The 24,580-nt window shown below is 41.8% G+C and overlaps 1 long non-coding RNA gene across 3 annotated transcripts in view; it reads right to left on the bottom strand.

Annotated features, from left to right (window-relative positions):
* The window catches only part of LOC310839752, a 55,914-nt gene that overhangs the window by 17,046 nt on the left and 14,288 nt on the right, over positions 1-24,580 (bottom strand). The window contains exons 2-4 of one of the 3 annotated variants that reach the window (XR_014561636.1): positions 20,116-20,375; positions 13,619-13,712; positions 11,852-11,981 (exon numbers count right to left, since the gene is read on the bottom strand). This is a non-coding gene — a long non-coding RNA (uncharacterized lncRNA). Of the gene's footprint in view, positions 1-10,120; positions 10,246-11,851; positions 11,982-13,618; positions 13,713-20,115; positions 20,376-24,580 lie in introns of those variants that run through there. The other 2 variants (XR_014561634.1, XR_014561635.1) reach the window with 2 other exon arrangements.

The following is a 24,580-nucleotide window of genomic DNA, read 5'->3' as shown; positions in this document are numbered from 1 at the left end:
ATCTTGGCAAACAAAGGTTGGCATGTTAATGAGAACTCAGGAGGGGTTATCTGGTTTTGCCTGCTTAGCATTTACTGTTCAGATAATCCTTGAGATATTGTTGGTTGGTGGCATTGCCCCCTCCCCACGCGAGAGAAAGTTTCAAAGCCAGAGAGCTGGGGCCAAGAGCAGGAGCACTAAATGCCAACACTGAAATGAAAACTTGGAGGCAAATTCTGTCTAATGGCAGAGGAAACCTTTTAAAGCTTGGACTAAAGTTAGCTTTCATGGCCTGATGTCTGGAGCTGTTGCTCCAAGGACAAGGGCATTCTCCCTGCCTATGAGGTCAGAGGGATTTTAAGTTTGTTGCTTAGAAGATCAGTTCTTTGTTCCTTGCTAAGGTTGCACTTTATCTAATTTAAAAGGACCAGAGGAACTTACCCCACCCCAGTGTACAAAGAACTGTCAGAAAGAATGCAAACTGGGATCCTGTAACTCTATTTTCTTGTGAATGAGGTTGCCAACTTTTTTTTTTTTTTACTAGTTTTGAAGCTGTGCCTTTAACAGCAGACTGGCCAGCAGAAATCAAGCTTTTCCAGACACCAAAATACTGTAAGTGAAGGAATCCCCTTTGCCTAGGCTCAGTTTTTGTGCATGTTAGGTTACAGTTCAAGACCCAGGACCAAAACTGAGTCAGCACCAATCAATACCAGCAGCTAAGATGGTCAAAACCTAGTTCCCCCAATATGAGTACTGTAGCCTGATATGTAATTACTTGCTAATTATGCAAATCAGGCACATTAATGTCTGCATTCTCTACCAAATGCTTTGTGTTTTGCTCCTAGCAAAGACCACAAAAGTCCAGGAAGGAGCTTCTGCCAGCACAGAATGGTCTCTCTCATTGGTTCAGTTCTCATGTAACCCCCAAGCCAAACCAAAGCGTAGTGCAAAGAATACAAGCCACATGGGTTCCTAGAGAGGCTGCTGTGCTCCTTCCTCAGTCCTCCTGCTGCTGTGCTACACAGCACTAAGCCATGGTTAGGCTTAAGATACCATCTGAGCCCAGGCTCATAGTTTGCCTCCACCAAACAAAACCATGAGTTTCAAACCAAGGATCTTACATTCTTTGAAAGGCCCAAAAAAAACTCTAGGGCAACTCTAGGGTGGCTACACTGTGGACTTCCAGGTGTTGCTGGACTCCCCACACCTCTCACCATTGACCGGGCCTGCATCGCTGATGGGAGTTAGAGCACAACAGCATCTCAAGCGCCACAAGTTAGCTGCTCTAAGTTATGTGTCTTAGTTTACATGGTCTGTAGAACCATATCAGCGTCAACCCCCTGGCTTGGAATCAATAAGATGTGCTTCAGAAAGAGGCCAGTCCCTGGAGCCTATTAGGCAAAAGAACAAGGCAAGGCTAATGGGCAAGATTAGCACAAATCTGTGGGGTCAGAGGTCTCGGAAATTAACAACAGGCCTTGAGGTAATTTTTCCTAGCAACAGGCCACAGACTGAAAGGAAAAGCTTTCCCACTTCTTTTTTTTAAAAAAAACAACAAAATTTAAAAAACTTGCTCTTGTATCTTCCATGGCAGAGAGTACTTTCTCTTCCACTAAGACAGGCATATGGAGCCTTTAGCCCTCCAGATGTTGCTGAACTGCATTATCCCTGGCCTTGGGCCATGCTTGCTATGCCTGATGGGAGTTGTAGTTCAGCAACACCCTCAACCCTGCGCTAAAAGAGGAGTCCTCAGATGCAGGATTAGGCATGGGAAGGTCATTAGAGGATCAGTCATCACTATAACAGTAATCAGTCTCATGGACTAGACATTCTAGCATGAAACAAGACCGGCCCAAGACATTTTGCTGCGCATGGCAAAGGACAAATTGGCACATCCAGAAGCTGACCAGACTGGTACTAGATTCTTACTTTTAAGAGCCCCGTCTGGCAGAACCTGAGATTCTCCCCCTAAGTCCTGATGCTGCAAACTATCTCCCATCAAAGGCCACCTCTTTGGCAGCGCAACATATATGGCACCACAAAGCTACCCTTGCGATTAAAGGCTCCAACCACCAGATTTCCCCAGCTCACTAATACAAGCAGGAAGAAGGCATTTGTCAAAGGACAGGCCTTCCATGTATGCTCAGAGGCTCCCAGCTTTAAGTTTCTGAAAACAAAAAGGTGACAACCTGATTCTTCTTTCAGATCACACCGATAGCACTGCATCAGTCAAACAGTTTAGCTTAAGGTTTGGGAGCGGTGGGGCCTGTTTGTGAAGCTATTATAATTCACCCCCCATAATATCGCCTGCAGTGTTTGAGGGTGAAAACAAGAATTTGATCAATAACATTCATGTTTGGGTGGGGGGTGTCAAGGAAACCAATCTTTCTCTTCACAGGAATAAACAAGCATTTAAAGTCAGGGGAAACCAACAGATCCAAGCTCTGTCCCCCTAGTTGCACAGCCAGACTGAGCACAAAGCACCTCCCCAAGATAAAGTCACACAATCCTTCTAGACCATGGATAGTAAATGTAATACAGTAAGATGCATTGCAAGTAATTGAAATTAGCACCAGAAATTACTAAGGAATCATTGTGAAGTCTTAATTCTAAGGCTGAGTCTAGAACAGTAGTAGGGAACTAGAATCCAACAAGGGAAGGGCCACTAGTTTCTTTTCCCTGGCCCAAAGGAAAGTCATCCTACAGCCACACATCAAAATCCAGTTTCCCTCCTTTAAATTCTGTCCAATTAGCAGAGCTATTGCTGCTTTCTTCTCCTTGATCAAATAATCATTAAACAGTGGTTTCCATTCATTGGGTAGGATGCAGGAAAGCAGGAGCAAGCTTGCTTCATACTGAAAATGTGAGCAAAATATTGTCTGCATGTTTTCCCTTAATATATCTGGAAATATAAGGGCTAGAGGCTTAAAAAAAATTTTTATAGAGATGCCACCTTTTTCTGGTAGCATCCTCTGTGCCTTTAACAATTGTGCAACAGCTAGAATTTGAAAAAGTGCTTTTTTACCCCACAACCTGGAAATGCAGCAATCAGGAATTGCACTTGCTGAATCTTTGCCCATTATATAATTGTTAAAGCACTGTTCCCCAGGCTAGATATACCGTAATCTTGGTGTGTGGTGGGGGGAAAACATGTAATACACTTTCATCCCTGGGAAAGGTTATGTGAGTCAAACCTCATTATAAAGACCACAAGCAGCTTTGATGAGTCCTGGTTTCCCTCTTCTGTATGCCAATTGATATGACTCCTTTCCACCTTCCTACTCCACTGTGCTGAAAAAGGCTGTTTCTCATGCCAGGCTAAACGAGTTACTAGGTAAGGTGCTTCAGGAGTACCCTCTTGCTGTTACTGACTAATACAGGCACACTTCTGGAATTCATATTAGAATGATGAATCACAGCTACAAGTAACCTACTTACACAGCTCACAGATGCTGTCGTCAAATTCAAAGGACACCATTCTGCTGAAATGTTCTTAGTTTGGGGGCAAATAAAATATGTGAACTATAATATGTCATCACATGTCTTTCCCATTACCTACTTGGCAATGTGTATATTTCTTAGCAAATGTTTTAATTTGTGAATTAGATTCAGCAGTACTGAGGTCTCGCTTAACTTCTGCCAATCACATCCAAAGCTGCAATTTCTAGCTTCCAATTCTGGAGTTGGAGAATAGCATAGAGGGGAGAAATGCAGCTTATCTTGTCTACTGGCTGTGATCTGAGGTCTATTTTTTTAGTAATAGCTTTGAACCACTAACTATCCTCCCCTGCCCGCCCCAGAGGAGTGGGAGAATATCACTTTAGCAGCTCAGGATGGAACTTCAAACTAGCCCTTCTCTGAGTGTTGTAAGATATGAGTGTGTAAGCTGGAGAGCTGTAGCATTGTTGAATGTGGATAGGTGATGGGGCTGCAAATGCAAACATTCAGGCAGGTAGCACTTGTCAGAAAGAAGTAAGACCAGCTTAGAATCCAAAAACTACCTGCTTATTTCTTGGCAAGAGAACCAGTATGATAGTATGACTAGCATATTAATCTATTGGACAATGATCGGGGAGACCAAGGCAGGTTCAAGTCCTTGCTCTGCTATGAAATTCACCTTGAGTCAGTCAGTCATACTGCCTCATAGGGCTGTTGTGAGGATAAAGTGGGGAAGAAACTATGTGGAAAAAATAATAATAGATATGTTCTCCTATATTAAGTAAAACAGATTTCTGCTCCACAAATGCAGGGTGGGGAACCTTGGGCCTGGAAGCCAAATATGGCCCTCCTCCATGTTTGGTCCTCAGGACTCTCTCCCAAACCACACCATTCCCCAGCCCTGTTTTTTTGTCTGGCTCTGCTCATGCTTCTTATTGAACTAGACCAGGCTTCCTCAAACTCGGCCCTCCAGATGTTTTGAGACTACAATTCCCATCATCCCTGACCGCTGGTCCTGCTAGCTAGGGATCATGGGAGTTGCAGGCCAAAAACATCTGGAGGGCCGAGTTTGAGGAAGCCTGAACTAGATGAAGGGATGTCTGTGTATGAAGAAACCAGGGCTGGCCCAAGACATTTTGACGCTTGAGGGAAATCACAGAATGGCATCCTCCCCTGCCAGGGAAGAAGGGGTGAGTGAAGATCTACATTAGGAACAAGGGAAAGAACAAGGGTAGGAGGAGACCAGCAACACCTCCTATTCACCACGAGGCCACTGTAGATGAAGCATGGGCATGGGGGGTTGCTGAGGAGGTGGCAGATCTGGCCTCAAAGGAGCTATCACTGCCACCTCACCTGTGGCAGCAGCAGTGAGCAATGCATTCCTTGGAGGCTGGATCTGCTGCCCCTGCCAATCCTACCACCCGAGGCAATCACCTCATCTTGCATCATAGGAGGGCTGGCCCTGGAAGAAATGAGTCTCCTGCACAAAGGTAGAAGTAACATTTGTTGCTCTGCCTACTTTTGTCCCTGGCCCTTCTCATCACTGGTTTGTGTTGGGGGGACCCTTTAACCATCAGGGAATATGGCCCTTCAGTGAAAAAGGTTCCCTGCCCCAGGCATTGCAGGTGAGGGTAAGTCAAGGTACATTCCTTTAGTAAGGGCTTTAAAGAAAGCTTAAATTGTCCGCTAGCACCCTTTGTCTGACAACAATGACCAAGCCATGCCAATGGCTTTGCATAACAAGGCAGCAGGCCTCTCAGCCAAATGTTTCAAGATAGCGGTTAAGTCTTCACCAAATTGTCCACATCCTTCCTCTGTGAGGTAATTTACATGCACAGATTTACAATCCTTTTGTTTTCCTACAAATAATAACTGGCTGAAGTAACTAAGCCTAGAAATTCCAAATTTGTAAGGGTCTCCTCAGGCTAAAAGTAGGGCATCTTAACTGAATTGAGCACTTTTTTTCTCATCAGAGCAGATGAAAAGTGACAGATTAGTTGCAGAGGATTTTGTGTATTTGTTTTGTTCTTTGGCTGGACTTCAGGGGGAAAAAACGAGTCTCCTGTACTTTTTGCAGTTAGCTGAATTTCTGTGCATCGTTTTCAGACGTTTATTCATTTATTTACATCCCTCTTGGGGCCCCTTCCAACTCTACAATTCCATGAATCCATGATTTATATTCCAAGGATCTCAAGGCAGCATACATGCCCCCTGTCCTCACCACGGCCCTTGTGAGGAAAAGTTGGCTGAGAGGTGGTGACTAGCCTAAACTCACTCAGTGAAGTTCACTGTTGCATGGGGATTTTGACTTAAGTCAGCCAATCCCTTTGTTTGATGGTCCGACTGCTACACCACAGTTCATCTGCAGCCATAGAGGAAGACCTTTAGGAAGTTGGTCAGTCAGCTTTCTCAACAGCAGGGCAGCTGCAGCTTCTTGGCAGAATGTGCTGTAAAGGAACGCTAAGGAGTGTCTCTTTTTTCACACATAAAAAGCAAAGCTAATGTCAGTGACTAAGCATTTTCTATAAATCAAGCTGAAACAGCATTTGGAAGCCTAGTAAAAACCTGCAGATATATCGGGGGGAAACCGGAAAAGTACTGTAGTGACTTGAACATTAAATAGGTCATAGATGAAGTATAATGGTTATTATTCGTCTTAAACTTGTACCTTGAATGAAAAGGACTTTAAAATTCAGTTTGATGTCTCCACTTACAGATTTAGAAACTAGAATGAATCAGCTTGATTAAAAACATCCAGGGTTGTAATTTGGGGTTCCTTTCCTCCCCTGTCCCACTTGCTTTACTCTTTCACAAGCCTACTTTCCTTAATAGTAGGAAGTTTCAGAAGCAACTTTTACACAGGACCAGTTCCCTTGTGAATATTGAGGACTTCTGATGTTGTGGTTTTTAAAGTTTTTTACAAAAATGCAAGTTAAGTACAGAGCAGCACGCAGACACCTAGACAAACAAAGCTGGTATTTAAAGCAGCATCCGTTTCCCCAAAGGAACAGCACGCAGTCTACACAAGACTGCTTCTTTTCAGAAAGCTGAAAACTTTCAGACTTATTTCTCTTTTTTCTGGCTGTGTTCAGAACAGTCAAATGGCTTCCTTCAGTCCCCAGTACCAGGTGGGTGTGCAGTAGCTAGTAGCCACCAGCCTTCCAAGGCCATTAAGCAAGCACCCTCAGATAGAAAGCTATACAAAAGCTTCACAATAATGTCATTTTGCATCTCTACAGAGCAAACTGTCAACAGTTATTAAGTGTGGCTTCCAACTCTCATCCATCAACATTTGGATCACTTAATGCTTTTACCCATTACATTTCAGTTAACTTTATGCAGTCTCACCTTGGCTTTTGGCTGCTCCCTTGTCCAAGGTGTACAGAGAACTGCTCCAAAGTGCAAGCTGTTCACACAGCTGCAAGACAAGAGGGTACAGCAGCCAAGTTGCTTGTCAAGCTAGGCTGAGCAATGCTTAATGGAATGCGGGAAATGCTGTAATGCAATAGTGCTAGCACAGAAATTTATCAGCAAGCGTGAGAGACTGATCTTAGGGGTGTTCACTCAAGATCACTTATTGCAGGTTACGTATTCCATAACAGACTTTAATCACCATTTTTAATTCTTCACACAATTCAAGATGGTTAATGACAAGTGACTGAGTCATCCTTGCCATTGCTCTTCTCCCCTAATTCACTGCTGATTTGTGCCATGGCTATTTTAGTCTCCTATTCCACTTTATTGATTTTGAGGTCAGGTTCACACCCTAGTGTGATTGGTGTAAAACAAAACCAATCATCTTCATCAATCCATCTGTTTGGGGGTGGGGCTAAGCTCTGGCCCTCCATCTGGGACTTACACAAAGAGGCATTTTGTTGAGCAGCCCTAGATTTGTGGAGCTTCCTTCACCTATAGGTTAACAGAAGAGAAAATATTAAAAACCTTTGTGTTCCGGTAGGCATTTGGAGGCTTGGATTAAATATGGAGTTTGGTTTATTTTAACATACACAATATTTACTTTTTCAACCATACGTTTCTTTATGCTTTCAACCAGACTATTTCTTCACTCCACTGTAACATATATACCAAGCTCAAATAATATGAATGTTAAGCAATGTTATTTTATATTCATGCCACAACTGAAGAAGTGTGCATGCACACGAAAGCTCATACCAAGAACTGACTTAGTTGGTCTTTAAGGTGCTACTGGAAGGAATTTTTTTTGTTTTGACTATGGCAGACCAACACGGCTACCTATCTGTAACTACAACTTAAGGAAGGCATCCTCAGTCATTTCAGGCCTAATATTGAATCCTCTTGCCACCATTTCAATAGTCCATCTGGTATTTTCTCTGGCTCCTTCCAGTCTATGCCACTGCCTCCAGTCATACCTCCTCTCATTGTTGGAACACAGAGACATGGACACACAACAATATCACCCCACCACTTCACATCTTTCTCCTCACGTCTCTCTTTTGATTAGTTTACTCCACTGTCTTTATAAAGTTCCAAAGAACAAAAAGAAAAGCAAGTAAGTGGGATTCTCACTTCTTAGGAATGTCACAAACTCCTCATAACACACTGTATTTTATTTTAGTTAGTTTAGTTTATTTCAGGATATATTTTAGCCTCTTTAAAAACTATGTTTACTCTCTTTGCCTATTATTCTCTGCAAAACAGCTGCAATCAATATACCTTTGTCTAAATGCAAATATTCTTCAGGAATGCCTGCCAGTAATAAGAGAGGGGGCGGGGATGTACTTCCTGGAAACAAGGACATTTATAATTACTTTCCTCCGCTTACAAGCCCTGAAAAAGGATACAGCAAAGAGTCTGCCTGATGTCAATAGGCAGGGAGTTCCGAAGTATGAGTCTGTCACACTAAAAGACTTATTCCTTACAAGTGCAGAATGAATACTATGTGGCACATGTAATAATAACAGTTACAAATATTGAAGTTGTTGTGTGAGCATATCCCTCAAGGAAACTGATCCCAAACTGTTACGGGCTTTATATACTAATAGCAACACCTTGAACCTGGCCCAGTAACAGACTGGCAAACAATGCAGATATTTGAGGATATGGGGATAACAGTATTTGGCTTACCTTACAGCAAGGGTGCTAATCTGTGCCCCTTCTGATATGCAGAAATGCCCAGCCAGATGGGTGGGGTATAAGTAATAAAATTATTATTATTATTATTATTATTATTATTATTATTATTATGCATAATTTTTATTGGTTTACAAAATCAAAATACAAACAAACATAACAATTCTCTACATATTCTATAAGAAGATGACTTCCTTCAGTCTTACCACGAATCGTCCATACTACTAATAAACATTATTTCTGCGTTTCTTTGTTTGTAATGCCATAAGTCATTTCCATTTGTACATTTCCTTTTGGACATTACCCTTTACCTCTTACAGAGCATCTTTGAAACCCACCAGAGTTATCTGATCATCAATTAGATTTTCCAGATATTTTGTGAAACTTTCCCAGTCTTTGACAAACCTCTGATCCTTTATGTATCTGATTTTTCCTGTCAACCTGTCCATCTCCGCATATTCTAATAATTTCGATCTCCAATCCTCCAATGACGGTATACCCTCTAATTTCCAATTTTTGGCTATTAAGACCCTTGCTGCTGTTGTTGCATATTGGAATAGCTTATGATCTTTCTTCTTGATCTCCCTTCCCACCAGACCCAGCAGGAACGCCTCCGGTCTTTTAACAAAGGTATATTTTAACATTTTCTTCATTTCATTATATATACTCTCCCAAAACCCTTTAACCTTTTGGCATTCCCACCACATATGGTAGAAAGTTCCCTCCTTTTCCCTGCACTTCCAACATTTATTGCTAGATCCGTACATTCTTGCTAGTTTTGCAGGGGTCAGATACTAGCGATAGAACATTTTCATTAGGTTCTCTTTTAATAACACACAGGCCGTGAATTTAAGGTGTTGGTTCCAGAGTTTTTCCCACTCTTCGAAATAGATATTGCGACCCAGATCTCTAGCCCAATGTATCATTACTGCCTTAACTTCCTCGTCAACTAGGTTCCAATCCAATAATTGTTTATACATTTTGGACAGAGTTTTTGTATTATTTTCCAAATTTATTATTATTATCTGGCCTAGTATGTCAGAGTTCAAGGATGGTGGGAGTTTAATGAAATCTGGAAGGCAGCATGTTCACATTGTAAGGCTTACAGGGGGCATGTAATCAGTGCAATAGTGTACAGTATCTGAATCACTTACATTACAAAGTGCTAAATTTGGAGTATACATATTGGGAGGAAGTTGTATTTTAAACACTGAGAATTAAGTTGTTCACTCCAGTGCTTAATTGTGTTACAGTTTTAATAATTTTATTTGTTTTGTTTAATTGTATATTTTTATTGACGTTGCTTTGTAATTTTCATTTTCATTGTAAACCACCCTGGGATGAATATTTAGAAAGGGTGATAAACAAACAAAATAATTGTTATTTTTATTGTTACTTAATTAAAGGATCAGGAGATAAGCTTGATTTCTAGCTATGAGCCAATGGTTCTGTCTATCATAACCTGAATGGGGAGAGAAGCCTAATTAATATAATATGTTTGCTTGGGAAAATCTGTTTTTCTCCATAAAACCATCTGTGCTAAGTGGAATGTGGTGCAATAGAATTGCTGATGGAAGCTTTAAAAACTTACAGTTGCTGATGCAGAGTTCTGATGCTTGGATTTCTGTTTCACTGTATAAAAGAGTTGCCAGTTGTCCTTTGATCAATACTTTGTATTCTAAGCTGACAAATTATGTTCTTAAAAGTAGCACAGATCTTTGAAATAAAGAGGAAACAAGAAGGAATTAACATTTTAAAAATGTATGTTAGAAAGGAATCTGAATCCATGTGGCAATCTTCACTCCTAATTGTGTCTGCAATTTTTATTTTTTTTAAAAAAACATGAAGATAATCAGTTTATGTATATATTGGGGTGGGGGAGGGAAGAGGAGGCTGCAGCACCCCTAAAAGTGTACAAGCTTTGATCCTGCTAAGATCTAAGCACAAAGTGACAGGGCACGTCTGAGTGTTTCATCAATGCAGGCTTTGGAGTCTCAAAGCCCAGGTGTGAAGCTGCTCCTAAAAAAACCCTCCTTGGACACTGAGGATAATTATTATTGGTCAATCACTAATACCGTGTCCCATTTTTTGATGCTCTTGGATGAGAGTGATTGTCTGGACTAATTTTAATCTGATTTCAGGTCTGGTGACTGCCTTGGACACCAAATTGAATCAACTATGCCAGAAGAAGGACATTTGCAGAGAGCACACTTCTGCTAATTCTCCGGTCTTTCCATAATATTGACCATGCTGCGCTTCTGGGTGGGCTCTCTAAGGTTGAGAGTTGTAGACTTGGTGACAGGGAAATTCTACTCCTGTCAATTTCAGAAGGTGCTGCTGCTCAGCCCCATTGCACTGATGCTGTCTTGTCCCCCCAGCTTTCAAACATTTACATGGAAATGCTGGGAGAGGTCATTTTGGGATTTGAAGTGAGGTGCTATTAGCATGCTGACAATACCAATCTCTGTCTCTTCCTCATTGGACTAAGGTGAGCAAGTGGAACAGCAGAACCAGGGCCTGGAATCAGCAATGAGCTGGAAAGACAAGCCAGTTCTGTGGGCAGGCAATGTATTTGTGAAGAGAAATTATATTCAAGCTGTTTCAGATGGGGTTATACTCCCCCTAAAGCAGGAGTGGCAAACACCAGACCTGACAGCTGAACATTGTCCTCCAAGACCACGCTTCCTCTCCTTAAGCTCAAAGGTGGAGAACTGGATCTGGTCCATTGGAAGGTCAAGTTTGACAGGCAGGTGGGATCACCCATTTGTCAGTCACCTGATATCACAAGCCCCACCCCCCTTGGCTACGCTCACGGCCACACTTATCCATGCTGTAGTGATATCCAGGGACGACTGCTGCAATGCATTATGTCCTCTTGACCCTTGTCCATCATGATTTATAAAAACTAGCCAACAGGGTGTGGCTGGAAAGGTCCAGGTAGTGCTGAATGCTGTGTTGCAGGGCAGAGGGATTGGCCCTTAAAAGAGGTTGTGGTGCATCCCCTTCTCAATTAAAGTTCCTAGTAGCACAAGAACTGATGGTGTCTCCAGCCAGTTCTTCTTCCGACAGTACTGAAAGACCTTTGCTGATATCAAGTCCAAATTCTTCTTCTTCTTCTTCTTCTTCTTCTTCTTCTTCTTCTTCTTCTTCACCACCAGATCTTTGGTAGAGTAGATGGCTTTCCTCCTCCTGCATTGCTGTCCACTACTGTTCTGTGCTACTGTTCGTTACTTTTCTATTGGTTGTTTTGTGGTCTTATTTTATGAATATAATGTAAATTGTACTTGCTTTTAATTGTGACATTTTTGTAACTCACCTTGGGGTCAGTTGGTAAAGGGCAGGTTGTAAGTATAAATAATAAATAAATAGGCCCGCCTTTGAAGCCTGTTCAGTTACTTCAAAATGCATCCACTGGGTTCTGCACTAGGCCTGATCTATGGGAACGTATGCCTCTGGTATCGAAAGAGAACAAAAGTATACACAGTGAGGGTCCACACACACAATAACATGAACAACAGGACTGAATATACTAGATGCAGTCTTTATCAAGTTGTATAACAAAGTCCTAATTTCTTGGGAAATATTTTCATGCTAAACTCCAATAAGAGATGCTGCCAAGTTGTAATCCACCCACTTGTGTGGAGATAAAATAATTCTTCCTGTTGTGAAGCAGACCTCTGAAAACATATACTGTAGCTTACCACATATCCCATTAATTAACAGTCACAATAACAAAGTACAACCTGTGATTCTTACCATAAGCGTGTCACTTGGATTTTTATTAAAACCTGGCCATTTGAAAATTCTTTGCCTTCCGTATCAGTTCCAGGAATGGATAGATGCAGCTCCCAACTGATGTTAATTAATACTTGCTGCAAAAGTATCTATTTTCATACACTCGGAAAACAAAGTAAGTTGGAATTGTCACAATGGAAAGTGCTAGTTCTTGCCTTCAAACCTTTACATGGTTTGTGAACCAGGTACCAGAAGAGACACCTGCTCCCACACCAACCTGTCCATGCACTGAGGTCATCCTTGATGGCCCTTGCATTGAGATCATATTCTTCCAGGTGCCCTGAATATCCAACATGAGGCAAGTGGCAATAAGAGAGATGGAGAGTCTTTTCAGTGGTGGAACCCTAGAGAAGACTGTCCTTTTAGACCAGGCTTCCTCAAACTCAGCCCTCCAGATGTTTGGATACTACAGTTCCAATCACCCCTGACCACTGGCCCTGCTAGCTAGGGATAATGGGAGTTGTAGGGCAAAAATATCTGGAGGACCGAGTTTGAGGAAGCCTATTTTAGACTCTCCAGCAAAGATGTTTTCATTATCCTAGGTTCTAAAATGTATTGTTAGATATTAGCTCTTTTTAACATGTTGTTTGTTATATTTAATATATATGATATAATGTTTTTGTAAATTACCCTGGAAGTTCAATGGAAGGGTGCTTTATGAAACTTGAATTAAAATGAATTCCAGCTATGCCTAGACTTGGGATGCTTGCTACCCTGACCGACAAGTTGTTCACATTCCTTGTTATGTATATATCCCCTGAACCTGACAATGAGCTAAAGTGGATTTTTCCTTTACTGGGGGTGGGTGGGCGGGCTATGAAGTCTGCTGAGGATATCACACATGCTATGCTGTTCATGTATGCTGGCATGGGTTTTTTAAGTCATCCAGATGTTGCTGAACTACAGCTCCCATAGTCCCACACTGTTAGCCATGCCGAGTGGGGCTGATGGGCCGACAACAGCTGGAGGGCCACAGCTTCTCCACCCCTAGTTTAGAGCATTGTTCCTTCCCCAACCTGTTGCCCACCAGATGTTTTTGGACTACAACTCTCATCAGCTCCAGCCAGCATGGCCAATGATAAAAGATGATAGGAGTTGTATTCAAAAATGTATGCAGGTCAGTAGGTCAGAAGAAAAGTAGGAGGCATATGAGAAGACATATATAGGTTGCTGGGTCAGTACTGAGAACATTTTTAATCTTCAAAGAAGCTCACATGGAAGGAACTTCCTTCATGGAAAGCAAAAGTCACTCTGTTAATAATAAAGCTAACATGGCTCTACAGTTAAGGCATACTTTATTAACTTCAGGTCTTCCTCTACTGTCTCTCATTCCTGTGGATCAGAATGTTGATTTCTTGGAGCCTCAGGTAAAAGGAATCTCAGGTAATCTAAAATGTGATAGAATAAGTCTTTTCATTTTGATATCTCTATATCAAAGACAGCGAAGACAGGAGTCCCTGGCGTGCTCTGGTCCATGGGGTCACGAAGAGTCAGACACGACTAAACGACTAAACAACAACAACAACAACATATTGTATTGTTTTCCCCCTCATAATTCTGAAGGGCATTGTGCCTCCTCTGAGGCAGATCGAACAGATTTTTAAAATCTTCCAAGGAGATTTTGCTGATTATACCATGATCAGTGCATTATCACTTGGTGACAACATGGAAGCAGACCTTCTCAGTGACAGCACTGTCCTTCTGATGTCCTTTTCCTTTGGTCATTTGTGAGGTCAAGGCAGTAATGACATTTAGATATTTCTTAAGAATCTACATGCTTCCCTGCACTCTGACTTTTAGGGGGTAATTTAACATCACGCTCTTCCAGTTGTTCCATCTGCACAAACATTTCAGCTTGCCAAGTGGAACAATCCCCCCCAATGCATGCTATTTTGGGGGTTCTCCTGACCCCGCAAGACAATTTCAGGGAATTGGGGCAGTTGAGGGGGGCAGAAAGCCCCTTTGTGCAAGTGGAGTCCTTGTATAGTGCTGCTGCTGACAGGACTGTTAGGTGAAGCCCACACTATTTTGTTTTGTTTTGTACACTGCTGAAGTTTATTTGTGATAGACAGTTGCATTTTGTTTTAATCTAGCTCTTAGGACTCTTTCTTTGAATGCAGTAGATGTGTTTTTATTGCTTTCATGTACAGTGCTTATAGTTTTCTGCTATATTAAGTTGTAGAAAAATGTGGGTAGCATAATTGCAAAAATGTCTGGGCCCTTCAAGTGAAGAAGTACTAAATCACGAATCTCTTGCAGAATATGTAGTTTGTCTCTTTGAGGTTATTTATAGAACTATGAAGAGAGGCATTTGGTCAATTAAATCTAGAGTTCTCCTGTACTCTGTTCTACCAAGTGAATCCATAAAAAGCAACAGCCCATCTAAATGTGCTTAGTAATAGCTAGAAGAGACTTTCATAGCTATGGTAAAATCTGGGGATCAGCAACAATGGCTTCTTCTTCCTGCCTAGCTATTTTAATTTGCATCACAAATATTAAGTTTCCCCACATTCGTAGCTCTGTTGCAAGAAGGCCTGATAAGAATAAGCCCTTTTAAGCTCCTTTAGTGTCTAAATGGAAATACATAGCATAAATTCAAGTTAATCTAGCCTGATGAAGATCAGTAATGTTTGGCAACCATAAATAATGTTCTCTGGATGAGGTACTTGTGAAAGAAACAGAGCTGTATTGCCACCATAAGACTGGGCCACTTCTTTCCATGCAGATCAAAGACAGATTCATGCTCTTCAAAGACTGGCAGGAGTTGCTTTGTACAAGGGAATAGGAACACTCCTCAACATATGGGGAAAGGAAGGTTGTTTCAAGTTGTTACTTAAATGGCTTAAAACAATTCAGATGTGAAACCATATGGGCCTGGGGGCTCCCACTAGACTGTACATTTTACTGCAGATAAAGCTAATGGTCTGTGTGATGACTCAGCTTTATGCTCAAGAGGTAAAAGTTTACATGACCAAAAAATCATTATTATTCAGTGTTACAACAAGGGAGTATCTAGAGACAATGGTGCTTGATATATTGAACATATTCAAAGTGCTATTGCACTTAGTCTCTTGCTGATATTACAACAGTTAGCCTTAATTCTGTGCTCCGAAGGATTTGTATATTAGTTTTTGTTTCAATTAGTGATGACAATTAAAACATAGTTCTAATGTTCATCCCAAATTATGGGTTGTATTCACTACTAGTTCTACTCAAAGTAGATTTATAGATGTTAATGGTCTCACTCAGTAAAGGTAAAGCTAAAGGACTCCTGGACGGTTAAGTCCAGTCAAAGGCTACTTTGGGGTGCGACGCTCATCTTGCTTCAGGCTGAGGGAGCTAGCGTTTGTCCACAGACAGCTTTCCGGGTCATGTGGCCAGCATGACTAAACCGCTTCTAGCACAACGGAACACTGTGACAGAAGCCAGAGCGCAATGAAACGCTGTTTACTTTCCCACCACGGCGGTACCTATTTATCTACTTGCACTGGCGTGCTTTCGAACTGCTAGGTTGGCAGGAGCTGGGACAGAGCAACAGGAGCTCACTCAATCGCACGGATTTGAACTGCTGACCTTCCGATCAGCAAGCTCAGTGGTTTACACCACAGTGCCACCCGCTCCCTCTTCTCACTCAGTAGAAGGCAGCTGACTGTGCTCTGAAATGGTTCAGCCCACTCAGAGTTTGTGAGGCTTCATAAAATTGTTCCATGTGCTACAAAGTAAGGTGAAATTTATTTCCTTAAATGCTGCCGACTTTCAGAATGACACTGATCCAATTTCTTTGGTGGTGGTGTTTTTTTTGGGGGAGGGGATGTTGAGCTTTTTGTGTCTTCTGATATGATTGTTGTGGCTTCAATACAATCCCTCACACTTACTAAACTATAGAGATGACGGAGAAGGTAAGATAAATACCTTTTTGTTTTTTGTTTTTTTTGCCAGACATTGAAAAGAAGGAAGACTTTAAAAAGAAGAAGGGTTGGAAATGTTATGTGCGGACAGGACTGTGGTAAAGCATGGTAGAAAATTGTATTGATTAATTAATCAATTTGAATGGTCCCCAACCAGGGTGGGCCAAAATGGTGGCCTCTAGCTGTTGCTGGACTACAATTCACACAATTCCTGGCAATTGGCAATACTGGCTAGGGATGATGGGAGTTGTAGCGTACAAATACATCTGGGGGGCATCACATTGGCTACCCCTGCCCTAGGACTATTCCAGAGCTCCCATGGGTGAGGCCAAGTGGTCTAGGGAAATAATTTCAAACATTTGAGAGTGAGACAGGGGCACTGCCAGAAGCTCAAAAGACCCAGGGCACAGGGTTATGACATAGATTTGCAAATGCTGATTTATATAGCTGTTTTGAGTGTGCTGGTGTTGGGTGAAGTATATGATGTGGCTATGTGGGAAAGTCCCTTCTCCATAGGAATCTCCTTCCCTTTGAAGCTGCTGCTGGTGCCAACACTCTGTCCCTTTCCTCTTTTTATGAAGGGTTTTTTTATTTATATGCAAAAATAAAATAAAATACACAACATGAAAATAATTAATGACACAGAATTATCAAAGATATTAAAAAAAAAACCCTGTAGTTCTTGGGTGTATGCAGTTTTTCTATTTTAAACAACCTTGGTTACAAACCTTCTGTATCTTTTGACACCAATTGAAAACCGCACTTGTTTCCTCTTGCTTGAACTGCTTGAATTTAGGTAGCTTCCATCAGCCTTACACTGTTTTGCCCATTCTATCGGTACGTAGAAATTGGTGGTTTTAAGTATTTTATTACTGTCATAGAAGTAAGAAATAGAACAAAAGGAAGTTTGATGATACTGTTAGGTTTTTGTGGCTGTTACTGGCCCTTAGATCATCTGATGAAGTGTGGGCTAAGCATATTTGAAGTAAATAAAATATGTAAATGTATGTATAAAATATAATGTATGTATAAAATATAAAAACTATATGTCCTCTGAACAAAGAAAGATGGTCAGGGTTTGGGGTCTCACTTGCACTTTGCTTTGCATCATGCCCAGCTGCTCTGTAAGCAAAGTTTTTGGAAAAAGGAAGCGGCAAGGGATGGGGGGGGGGCAGACTGGGCCAAGGATGCCCCTGCTTGGGTTGTTGATCCTGAAAAACCATCTCTTAGATGGATGAAGGATCACATTCTGGCATTGATTTCATCTGCCTGTATACAGAATGATGGTATCTTTAGCAAGCCCATCCTTCGAGTGTTCAAGAGCTATTGCTTCTAATGGAAACAATAATATGTACTCCAGATGTATATTTAAGCTGGCTAGGAATCTGACTGCTCTGCTTCTTCATTCATAAAATTATAGTTCTCAAAATACGTGTGTATTTTTAAGATGACAGAGTATCATTCCAATGCTCTTTTTACTTTTTATTTTTCACTCAATAGTTTATAACCTGGTTTGGCATCAGTCGCCATTGTACATTTCATCTCTCCCAGTGTCAAACTGTTTCATGTGTCTGATTGGCCATCCCCACATGACATGGGGGGTTGGGGGAGTGGAACCCCTGTATTGTGCCTACACAGGAACCCAGCCGTCCTCCCTTGCTGGGGAGGGCACATGGCTCAAGCAGAGATGCTTTTCATGTAGTGGTCTGTGCTGACCCCTATTGAGCAGGTACTCTAGACATATTAAAGCTCCTCATCTCTACGCCTTCAGTCAATAATTCCGTTCTGCCTAGCCTGGGATGCAGTCACCAGCACTTTCACATTCAAAAGCTTGTCAAAACCACAGGACCTTTTGCAGAGACAATTTAACAAGATGGGGAAGATTTCAAAGCCATAGAGAATGTTTCCATGTTACAATATACATGTGGTTGAAAATAAGTGAGGCTCAGCATTCTCAGAACAATTTCTGTGCGGTTTGGCTTAAGCCACATGGACATTAGTTTGTGAGAAGCCTCTGCCACAGAGGAGGTCTTGCAAATCAAGTGAATTTGGGAACAATTTCATGGTATTTTCAAGACTCTGTCTGTGGTCAACACATATTCCCCTAATATGGGAAAATGTAAGAGCAAACATCTTCAGGAAGAAGGAAGAGGCAAGCATGTCAGGGCAGGCTACGTAGGGTGAAGGGCAACTGTACCCAAATTTGTACATGGATGGTGCTTTGGGTCCCTAAATGATTTGAACTAGAAGCTGTATTTCAGGAACCTGGTCTATTGACCAGGGCAAGACAGGCCCAAGGTACCAGTTTTTATACCAGACCTGACCATTCGAATAGTTGCATGCAGCCTGCCAATCCCAGGAGCCTATGCTGCACTAAACATTTCTGTTTGCCTCTTGAAGAGGGCTTTGAGGCCTGGGTAACACAGTCAACTTGGACTTTGATGTCTTACATACTTACATAATTTTATTTGTGTGCCACCTTTCCATAGCAAAAGTAGTCATAAACAACAAATAGAACATCAAAAAGCACACAACCAAATTAAACGATTTCCACATAAATCATAATAAGATATAAAATAAAGATACAGAAAAATAGTATCAAAAACATGCACATGGTAACTCAGTAGGCTGGGCCAGGCCTTGTTGCTCATTTCAGGGAAGGGTTCCTTATCCAATTTTTAATTTTTAGTATTATTGAATAAGGAACAATTCCTTTAAATAAGGAACAGGTGGTAAGCCAATCCACTAGGCCCAGTTCCTTTCCAAGGCCCACAGTCCCTGACTGAGCCCTTGTCTGGAAAAGGACATGCAGACTCAGGCACCCTGCAGTCTCTATCTCCATACTGCAGAGGCAGGAAGAACAGGAACCAGGATTACTAACTGACAAGGGAGGGAGAGAAATGTATGCTGAAGGACAATAGGAAGATTGCAGAGAAGCTGAATTAATTATTTGCGTCTGCCTTCACTGTGGAAGAAGTAGGTCAGATACCTGTGCCTGAACAGACTTTCTCAGGAAGGAAGTCTGAAGAACTGAAGCAAATAGAACAAAATATTAAATCCTAGGAGAGTAACAAATTACCAGCTCCTGATGACATCAAGCCAAAATTTCTTAAAGACACAGGAAATGGTCGATCTTCTTTAAAAGAAGAAGAAGAAGAAGAAGAAGCTACAAACAGTCTGCATACCAGGGAGCTGAACTGGTGTTTACAAACTAGAAGAGATATATTTGTGTCATAGTGGACAGCTGAATGAAAAATGTCAACTCATTGTGCAACAGTTATATAAAGACCAATTCTGTGCCTGAGATTACTTGGAGAAGAACTGAAAATAAATTGCCAGAATCATAACACTCTCAGCACAAATCTATGGTGTGGACATGCTTGGCGTACCATGTACAGTTCTGGTTAACTCACCTCAAAAAGAATATTTAGAGTTGGAAAATGATTAGGGAGCTGTACCCTTTGCCCATGAGAATAAACTACAACAATTGGGGCTTTTTAGCTTAGAAAAAAGTGAGTAAGTGGGATATGGCAGAAGTTAAATAATGTATAATGTAGAGAAAGTAGATCGAGAGCCTTCCTTACTTCCTTTCTGATAATACCAAAACTTTGAATTGTCCAATGAAATTGATTAGCAGAAGGTTCAAGACAGACAAAGGGAAGGACTTAGTCACACAAAACATGCTTAACATTGAACAAATTCACAGAGGATAAAGCTATCAGTGGTTCCCAGTCATTATACCTTTAGGTCACCAAATACTCATTCATTGAGTTAGTAATACCTAACTTGATCCCATTGATCTTCACCAACCCTGATGAAGCATGCATATGCCATCCCAACATTCCTGCAAAGCAAGCAAGTCTCACAAGTGAACATGCCATACCTCATCTTTAAAAGTTTGGCAGACACTGCATGGAAACTTGTTGGGACATCTTCATTGATTCCGTCCAGTTCTAAACTTCTTGCCCTGCTCCTGAGGTCCTGAATCATGACCCCTCAGCACTCTGTCTGCTGCTGAGCCTGTACAGTTCATTCCATGAATAAAAGTCTCTTTCTTTCTTACAGGTAAGAGCCTCTCCTTGCTTGCTTTTGTAGCAAGAGGCAAGACAGTGACTCCCCAGACCCAAAATGGGCACAGCACTGCTGGAGGAAATAGAAAGATTTTATTGATTAAGATCACAGGGCGGTTCACAATATAAAAATACAAAATGAGAATACAAAATACATAATAAAAACAAAAATAAAACCAGTAACAGCCCTCTCCCACAAACAGATTTAAAATGACATAGGTTAAAGGGAAATGTTTTTTCCCTGGTGCCAAAGGATGCAATTTGCTAGATTTTCTTGCTGCTCAGAAAGTGTCCAGTGGCCCAAGGGCTTGAGGAATTTCCCCAGGAATCATGGTAGTGGTGGAAGATAGCAATGTAGAATGGTAAGGATTATCAAGTATATACTGTCATTACAAATGCTCGCTTTTCGTTCATCTATGCTTTTATGTGGCAGGTTGCAATGTGGGGAGACTTGCCCATCTTCAGACTAATGAAATTGTCAGGATAGTACACCTCACCTACAGAGATGTTTTCAGACAACATAGTTCAGATGAGCATTATATGTAGTGGACCCAAGGTAAAACACCAAGGCCTTAGTTGCTACGGTAGGTCCTATCTGATTGTTTAGACAATGATAATTTTACTTTCAAACACATTACAAATTGGGTACTGCCAATGCTTCTATATTAGCAATGCTTTCTAAAAACCACTTGGCACTATACCACTGGGAAACACCAAACATATATATAAAACACTGTTTTAAAATGTGCATAGAATAAAAAAACCAATTTTAGTCCCACCAAAAAAATCACCATGAGAATGTGAATAAAATTACTGGAATACAATGATAAAGATATCATCTGTCCAGAAAGATGCATTTGCATCAAACGGACGTGACAGACAATGCCTAGAGACCAAACATGTACAATCCTCCTCCACCCCAACAAATTTGGCAAACAAATGTTTCAGATGGAAGAATTTCCTTTGACCAGTTGTTGAAGTTGAACTCTGTTTTAGGAGCTTTCACGGATACAAGGGGCATTGCCAGATCAGGCACTAGAGAGACCAATGGAAACGATGGGATAGAGTAGAGCAGGCTTCCTCAAACCCGGCCCTCCAGATTTTTTGCCTACAACTCCCATGATCCCTAGCTAGCAGGACCAGTGGTCAGGGATGATGGGAATTGTAGTCTCAAAACATATGGAGGGCCGAGGTTGAGGAAGCCTGGAGTAGAGCAATGAAAAGGGAGTAACAGATGCAAACAAAACAGGCAGGTTTAAGGATACAGGTAAACTCCACTTACAAACTGCTGAGGAGCCTAAAGGTAGTAAGAGATACAGTGGTACCTCGGGTTAAGTACTTAATTCATTCCAGAGGCCCGTTCTTAACCTGAAACTGTGCTTAACCTGAAGCACCACTTTAGCTTATGGGGCCTCCCGCTGCTGCTTCGCCGCCGGAGCATGATTTCTGTTCTCATCCTGAAGCAAAGTTCTTAACCTAAAGCACTATTTCTGGGTTAGTGGAGTCTGTAACCCTGAAGCGTATGTAACCTGAAGCGTATGTAACCTGAGGTACCACTGTACCTCCTACCTTTTACAAGGGCTAGTGAGAGGCCGGGACCAATGAAACAAATTAGCCCCCAGTGAGTTTTGCAGCTGAAAAGACTTTGGGGCAGGACTGAGGAGGAGTGATTCCTGACTTCCTGTTTCTGGAAAACTCTCTGACTCACCCTCCTCCCCAGATATCAATACTGCATTCTCCTACTTGCACTGCTGGCTGCCCACCTACAGGGATTTGGCAGCTTGATGCCTACATTCTCAGGATGTGACACATTGTTTTCTTTAGCAATCACTGATTAAACTACTGTTTTGTTGTTGCGGCGGCTTTGGTGAAATTCTGAGGAATTGAATGTGGAGTTACAGTTCAAGGCATAACCTCAGGTTAGCACATTTGTATTTTTATCAGAAGCCACAGATAACGACAACTAACCTTGTAAAGTTTATTCCTGGAACCGCTATTGGTGTGTTCTGCTTAAATTCAGAACATCATGAGCTTAGCCTCTCTGCTATTTAGGAATCAAGGTAAACGGGATAAAAATTGGGTAGCCAATTCAGATGTATTAAAAAAAATAGTATATATCTGAATTGGTTACCCAAACTCAGACTTCTACTCAATGTGGCATTGGGCCAACTCTCAAAGTCCCTTCAGCAGCACCCCCATAAGGTATCTGAGGGGCCCACACACTCCAAAGTTAATGGACATTGCCATTCAAATGGGGTGCAAGTGCTGCATCATGTGAACAATTATGTGGGGTGGGGCTTACCCCCCCATATTTTATTCCAAGTTGGCACCCATGGTGCACTTTCACTGCTTATCAGGAGAGAGTTTAATGTGTGGGTCAGGGTCCATCATGTCTTTACTGGCCACTGGAAGAGGGGAAGATGGCCATCAGAATAACTACACATCAGACTCAGATCTGACTGTGTAAAGGAGCGACAGAGCACAACAGGAATGGGTGAAGCAGCCCCATCTCAGTCTCACCAACGCAGCTCTTGGAACCTATGTCACAGATACATTAACACCTCTCCACACCTTTATCCTGATTACAGGTAAAATAGCATCATTACTCTTAATCTTAGGTTCAGATACAATTGTCTTCATCATAAGACCCTATTTTATCAATGAAAGATAATTTGGCACACGCACAAGGGCCTATAGCAGACTCCATATTCCTCTTTCCTCCCTGGTGGGTGGGATTCAAAAGAGTTGTTCAGAATACGAAACGGGGTCCACTCGCACAACAGGACTTTTTCGTCCTCCCCCTCCTGTGGCCCTTAAATATGCTCTTGAGGGATGGGGGAACCCATGGACAGGTTCAGCGGGTGCACATGGTGGGATGGAGTCTCCTTGTGTGAACAGACCTCCTTCCCTGCATGCAAACCCCACTTAGCATTGCACTGAATTCTACCCAGTGGTGGCAGCCAGGAATTCCAAGGCATACAGCCACATTGGCGGCTGCTTCTGCAGCATTAGGGCCAGCTCAAGACATATTGCTGCCTGAGGATAAAATGGCACCCCACCACTACCCCTCTATGTACAAAAGCCAACTGGACTGGTAGCTGAATCATATTTCTGTACTGGCAATGATATAGTGTAGTTGTGCGTCACCCCAGTCTCTGAACAGCGCAAGATTCCAGGGGTTCCAGGCGCTTACCCAGGGTTTGTGTTTCCTTTGGAAATGAGGCACAGAAGAGATTGCGGTGTCTTTATGATATATGATTTACATGTACAACCTGAGCCTACGATGGAGGAGTTTGCAGCATTAACACCCCAAAATGGCCTTATTTTCCCCATAGCTACAATCTTGGATTCAAACAGAAATCAAACATGGCTCCCACTCTCTCCAGCTTGCTGCTTTTTCCTCTGGCTCACATCACTGCCAAACTCTGCTCTCAACTCTGGCTGCTCTTTCCAACTATCAAGCATCCCACCTTTGCTCATGTCAGATTGAGATTAACTCAAAAGGTGATCAGGAGTGTGTTGCCTTGAAATCATGGCAACTCTTCAAAGTGAAAAACATCCCTCCTTTTGCAGTCATTCAGTTCAAAGAACTACCCAGCATTAAATATGCTCGTTTCCTAATGAGAGGTAATGCATACATATTAGAAATCTGCTCCTCTCAGCAGGAGAGGGAGAAGGGGATGCCTGTGCCACATTTAAAATATAGCTAAAACATACCATCCTGCAATCTAATTTTTACTTAGTATCTTAATAATAAAAAATACTTAGTATTTCTTCCCTGCATCCACACCTGCCTCTAAGAAATAGGTGATTTTTTTACTGCTTGCACCCTGGATAAATGAATGTTTCAGACTAATTTGCTTACACGGAAGCTTTGCATTTTGCCTTTTCCTTGATTGTAGAATCATAACATTGTAGAGTTGGAAGGGACCTGAGGATCATGTAGTCCAACCCTCTGCAATGCAGGAATCTCAACTAACGGATGAACCCAGGAAGCAGCACCTATATGTAAGGTTCTGTTTGGTCCACTTCCTGAGGAACTGAAAGGCAGAATACAAAAGATCTCTGTGGATATTACAGCTGGATAGCCAGTTTGCCCTGTATTTCTTCTGCATAGAAATACAACTTGAACCCCAGCCCAGAAGTTCAGTTGGGGAGGACAGACAAAAGAAGATGTAAATAAAACCACCCGCTTTGGGTAGCCCTAATTTTGAAACTATTAAAGGAAAATAAATATGTGCCTCAGGCCTAGAATTGCTGTACTGGAGAGATTAGCAA

The sequence above is a fragment of the Podarcis gaigeae genome (genome assembly GCF_964106915.1).
Source record: "Podarcis gaigeae genome assembly, chromosome: 2".
Taxonomy (NCBI): Eukaryota; Metazoa; Chordata; class Lepidosauria; order Squamata; family Lacertidae; genus Podarcis; species Podarcis gaigeae.
This window is presented reverse-complemented; position numbering and strand designations above follow the sequence as displayed.